Source organism: Rutidosis leptorrhynchoides, chromosome 1 (assembly GCF_046630445.1).
Source record: "Rutidosis leptorrhynchoides isolate AG116_Rl617_1_P2 chromosome 1, CSIRO_AGI_Rlap_v1, whole genome shotgun sequence".
NCBI lineage: Eukaryota > Viridiplantae > Streptophyta > Magnoliopsida > Asterales > Asteraceae > Rutidosis > Rutidosis leptorrhynchoides.
Window position 1 is genome coordinate 382,321,449 of NC_092333.1, and position 6,590 is coordinate 382,328,038.

Sequence of the window (6,590 nt, forward strand, 5' to 3'; positions counted from 1 at the left end):
ATTTCATATTTGGATTTTGACTTATCAGAATCCAACAAGTGGCATAATGAAGAAAACATTTAACAAAATAAAATTTGTTAGAAACAAACAAATTAACTGTGAGAAATTTTGTTAAGAATTCACGCTAACAAAATCCTAGCTAACTATTCCTAGCTAACTGTTAATTCCTTATTACATTTTATTTATCGCAATTTTAATTCTCGCAATTTTATTTATCGTCATTTAATTTCTGTTATTTTGTTTTACGCACCTTATTTATCGTCATTTAAATACTGTTATTTACACATTTTAAATATCGGGACACATATACAAGGTTTTGAAATATCATATCGAAGCATCTATATGTATTATTTGGAATAACCATAGACACTCTATATGCAGTAATGCTTGAGTTAGCTATACAGGGTTGAGGTTGATTCTAAAATAATATATATACCTTGAGTTGTGATCGAGTCTGAGACATGCATACAATGGGTCACGATAAGTATTAATTAATTCGAATATTATATATTAAACTATATATGAATTATTGAATTACTAACTGTGGACTATTAACGGTGGACTACTAACATTGGACAATTAAAATGAATTAAAATGTTAATTATAACATATGAAACTAAAAATTTCTTCAAGTTTGCCACTTGATTTTATCTTAAACCTCATTTGTATCTTGACGATTAAAATCTGCGTTCAAATCTGTCATGATTCCTGAAAACACCTCAATCGGGAGGATGAACCAACCGCACTTCATCTACGGAAGAAAAGATTGATGCATATAGTTATGCACCTGAAAACACTCGGAATATGAGTAAACGTTTAACACGTATCTGTGCTAGCTCCTTTGGCATTGTTATTACCGAAAATAACTTTACAATCCCTCTTCAAATTAGTAAACTTTGTCACAGCTCCGGCAAGACAACTTCGACTTTTCATCCGAAGTAGCCTTATTATAACCCTGATATATACGATTACCCTTTTCGTCATTATTACCGGAGAATCGTTTATATCCCACCACATTAGCAGCAAACTTACCAGCAACTTCATTGATTTTTAACCTTTTGAAAAATCATTATCTTTATCAAAACCCTATCATGTGCTCATCTGCATCTTGTAACAATAATTGCCATACCAACTATCGGAAATCATCAATCATTATTTTGAATCACGTTTCTACATCGACAGTTATATGAATATGTATAACATTTACCTCTTAGAATTGTGATCTTCAATTCTGAATTTCTGAAAAGCACCCAGTCTACGAATCAATACTCTGAATCTTGAAAAAAAACTGAATGAAGGAGCAAAAACTGTAGACAACCTTAACAGTCGAAGGTGTGATGATAAAAGAATAATGTATTGGAAAAGCTAAGAAAAAGAGAAGGTTTGTAAATGAAAAACGGATTGAGCAAACTATGAAGGAGGCTGTGGACAAATCACAAGGACTAAATGTACCTTCAAAGAATCCAAATGATTCAATATCTACTGAAGTCATTAACGAATACCTTGCTCCTGACTCTAAACCCTTGCGGACAATATTCTTCATCATCCTCTGATATTAGAAATTCTAAGATATCATCGTATTCTTCATCATCCTCTGATATTAGAAATTCTAAGATATCATCGTATCTTTCATTATAAATATCCTCCATATTTCTGAAGATAATTCTATAATTATTCATATCTAGAATCATTTACATCTTCGCGTTATCTGTATTACATCATAAAAGAAACTATTTTAGTTTCTAAATTCTGAAACCTTTGAGTTTAAAAATAAGAATCTTTTTGAAGTTGTGTTGGGAACTGAAGCATGAGTTAGTATAATATAATGACACTTGATCAACGTGATTATATTACAGTAAGTCATGCTGAGTTTCTAAATGGAACGTGATGATTCACAGATCATAACGTCATCATGTGCCATGTTACACGACTCTTGTATTCTACTTAACCTCTAAACATATCAAGAAAATATTTTATTGATGATTCGGTATTTTCTGAGGTATTCTGGTAATTCGACAAATTAAGATCGTACCATTACAATTTACTTCTTAGAACATTAACTATGTTCATTTCGAAATTTATATCCACTAATTCTGGACCATTATATACGGTGCTTAATTGCAAGAAGAGGAAACGAAAGAAAAAAGCTCCGAAATAGAAATTGGAGTATAAATCGCAGCAAATCGGAGAAAAACATTAACTGTGGATGATAATGATTATAGAAGACGAAAGCAGGGGCTTTGAAATATAAGGGAAGATATAAAGTCCAACGACAACCCAGAAATTATAAACCATATATATCGATGCATATGGCAATATAAAGACAGGGGAGAACTAAGAACACTATAAAACCAAGAGTATAGTAGAAGTAAATAGATTCTTCCGGTGGCAGATGAAAGAGAAGAATGACATATATGAAGGTTAGGAGTATATCAAGAATCAGAATTGGATGGAGCATATTGACAAATACTTTAAAGTATGAATGGAGGGAGAAAGAATAGAAGGTGCAAGTTAAAAGGAAACGAAGGAGATGGATTTATAGTGAAATATCCGACAGAGAAATCGAGATGGATCATCACATTAAATCGAAGAGGATCATAATTTTCTTAATCGCCGAAGAATCAAATCCTATATCGATTACAAAGATTTCCATTAATCCGGAGATCAACTGTGATGACGTCAAAAGATAAGGCAAATCTCTATTTTCTCATTTCACTCTTTTACGATAGCTTCACTCATACGATACGAAAAATTGAATTATTTTATTTTTATTTCTTAATCATGATAAAATTCTATGTATTAGCTTATATTCGTCATAATAACATTCTTACTGTTAGTCATGACGACCTCGATCAAATTTTGGGGACGAAATTTCTTTAACGGGTAGGTACTGTGATGACCCGGAAATTTCCGATCAAATTTAAACTTGATCTTAATATGATTTCGACACGATAAGCAAAGTTTCTAATGTTGAATCTCGAAAATTTTGAACTTTGTCCATGTATTTATTTTAACCTTCGACCATTTCCGACGATTCACGAACAATTAGTTACAAATAAATATATATAGATATATAAATAAGTGTGTATATATAAATATAAAATATAATGGTATATATAATAATTTGAATTAATAAAATACACTTTAATCAATTAAGAATTAGAAAATGCAAACTAATATTTAGAATATTAAGTTGTTATCAAAATGAATATATTATAATTAGTATTATTATTAGTATCACTAATAATATTATTATTATCATTTGGTAATTACTCTTATTCTTATTATTATTATTATAATTTTGATAAAATTATCATTTATATTAATATTATTATATTTCTATTATTTCTATTATTATTATTATTATTATTATTATTATTATTATTATTATTATTATTATTATTATTATTATTATTATTATTATTATTATTATTATTATGATTATTATTATTATTCTTATTCTTATTTAAAATTAATAACATTTTTAGATTTATTAATAGATTCATATCATTAAGTAATAAAATAAAAATTTAATAAGTTATATACTTATGTATATTTATGCAGATATTTAACAAATAAATAAACTTTACAAATAAATACGAAAATATATAAATGCTGTTGTATAAATATATAAACACAGATAATTACAATTTCAGTTTATATCACTATCATATCTGTGTAATTTGTCTACGTGATTAGTGAATCTGTCCATATCAAAAATCGCAGAGTACAAATCAAATTTATCATTGATATTTTTTTTGTTTTTATTTTTTAAAACTTCTGTTTCCATCGACTAGATGGTGAAATCTGTTAAACATCAACATCCAAATTCATTACACAACAAATTAGGATTTATTATACGTCTTATAACCCATTCAATCACACAAACACATTCAATCATCACCACATTACAAGAATTAAACCGAAAATAAGAAACTACCTCTGTTCTTGAACGTTTCCAGCAACAGCTCAATTGCAATTGAAATTTCAAAATCTATAAATGCAGTTCTGTGAGAAATCATTTACTTAAACTACTTGTAAAGTTTCAGAATCTAATTCCTCGAATTGAATTCAAATTTTGGAGTCAAAGTTTAAAATCCAAAAGTCAAACAATTTGTTCTTTAAGAAATTCGAATTGGTTTTGATGTTTCCAGTTCAATTGATGATTTAGAAAGCTTCTAGGAATGATCTACTATCAATTTCATTTTATAATTTTAAGCTAAAACAGTCTTAAATTCCAAAACCGATTTAGAGTTCATAGGTGTTTTTCACATCTTTTTTTAATTTTTTTTTGTTTTATTTTGTTGTCTGTTAATCAAAAACAATGATGACTAATTGTTTACATTTCACATACCTATCTTAATTCACACTGGGAACTAGCTGTATCGATTTCATTTGATTCTGGTCGAATTGATTTCATGAGGAAGAAGAAATAATGTGTCAGATAGTTACAAGATATATAAATTAATCGGGGTATAAAATCAGAAAAACCAAATCAGACGGGTGGTTACGCACATGTCGGTTTAACGAGCGGTCGAGGGTTAGAGCCCGTGCAAGGGCATTTTAACTTTGGAGCTTATTATTGTTAGGTAGTCACCATTCTTTTTATTATTATCCTTATTATTATTATTTTTGTTATTATTATTAGTAATTATTGTTATTGTTAATTGTTGTTATTACTAATATTAGTAATATGTTTAGTATAATAATTAAAAGAATTATTATTTTGGTTATTACTAGTATAACTATTATTAATATTAACATGATTATGATTATTATTATTATTATTATTATTATTATTATTATTATTATTATTATTATTATTATTATTATTATTATTATTATTATTATCATTAATATGAAAATAATAAAATTTATTAATATTTTTTTTAATATTAGTATTAGTATCATCCTTATAATAATAATAATAATAATAATAATAATTATTATTATTATTATTATTATTAATTATTATATTATTATTATTATTATTATTATTATTATTATTATTATTATTATTATTATTATTATTATTATTATTATTATTATTATTATTATTAACATAAGTATTATTATTATTAACATAAGTATCATTATAAAAAATATTTATTAGTATTAGTATTATCATTATTAATAAAATTATTATTATTATTATTATTATTAGTAACTCATTATTATCAAAACTATCATTTTTAACAAATAAATATTTTGTACATAAATACATACTTATTATATATACTATAATTATATTGATATTCCCTATAACTAAATGAAAAACATATTAACATTATATAAATACTTACACATAACAAATTAGGTATTTTTAATATAATACTAAATACATATAGATACCAATATAACTATAATAATCATTTTTGATATATTTACAAAATAAACATATATAACATATAATTTAAGATATAATACAAGTATATGATTTTAAATGAAATTTAGTATGAATTTCATATAACTACAATTACATAAATAACATATAGTAATAAATGAAATTAGATGATTTCCATTATATGTTTTAATAGATAAATAATTGATATAGGTTCGTGAATCCGAGGCCAACCTGCATTCTTCAGTATCGTCGTATGCATATTTTTACTACAAAATATCGTATCGTGTGTTCATTTGATTCCCTTTTACTCTTTACATTTTTGGGACTGAGAATACATGCGCTGTTTTTATAACTGTTTTACTAAATGCTTTAAGATATATTTTTGAACTGAGAAAACATGAACTGCTTTTATAAATGTTTGACGAAATAGACACAAATATTCCAAACTACATTCTATGATAGAATTATTTGGATTCAGAGGTTCGATTTCTATAAAGATTGTATTATCGACCATCGGTGAGATGATTTTGTCATTGCACGCGCGCATTAGCTCCCGATGTATAGTATTGTATTGTATTCGATTTTGTAGTTAGTAACGGAGAGATGATTGAAATGTCCCGTTCATATTGATTATAAACGTTCCATATTAATTGATTTCGTCGCGAGGTTTTGACCTCTGTATGAGACGTTTTTCAAAGACTGCATTCATTTTTAAAACAACCATAACCTTTATTTTATCTATAAAGGTTTAAAAAGCATTACGTAGATTATCAAATAATGATAATCTAAAATATACCGTTTATACACGACCATTACATAATGGTTTACAATAAGAATATATTACATCAAAAATAAGTTTCTTGAATGCAGTTTTTACATAATATCATACAAGCATGGACTCCAAATCTTGTCCTTATTTTAGTATGCAACAGCGGAAGCTCTTAATAATCACCTGAGAATAAACATGCTTAAAACGTCAACAAAAATGTTGGTGAGTTATAGGTTTAACCTATATATTATCAAATCATAATAATAAACCACAAGATTTTATATTTCAATATACATCCCATACATAGAGATAAAATACATTCATATGGTGAACACCTGGTAACCGACATTAACAAGATGCATATAAGAATATCCCCTATCATTCCAGGAAATCCTTCGGACATGATAAAAACAACATCGAAGTACTAAAGCATCCGGTACTTTGGATGTGGTTCGTTAGGCCCAATAGATATATCTT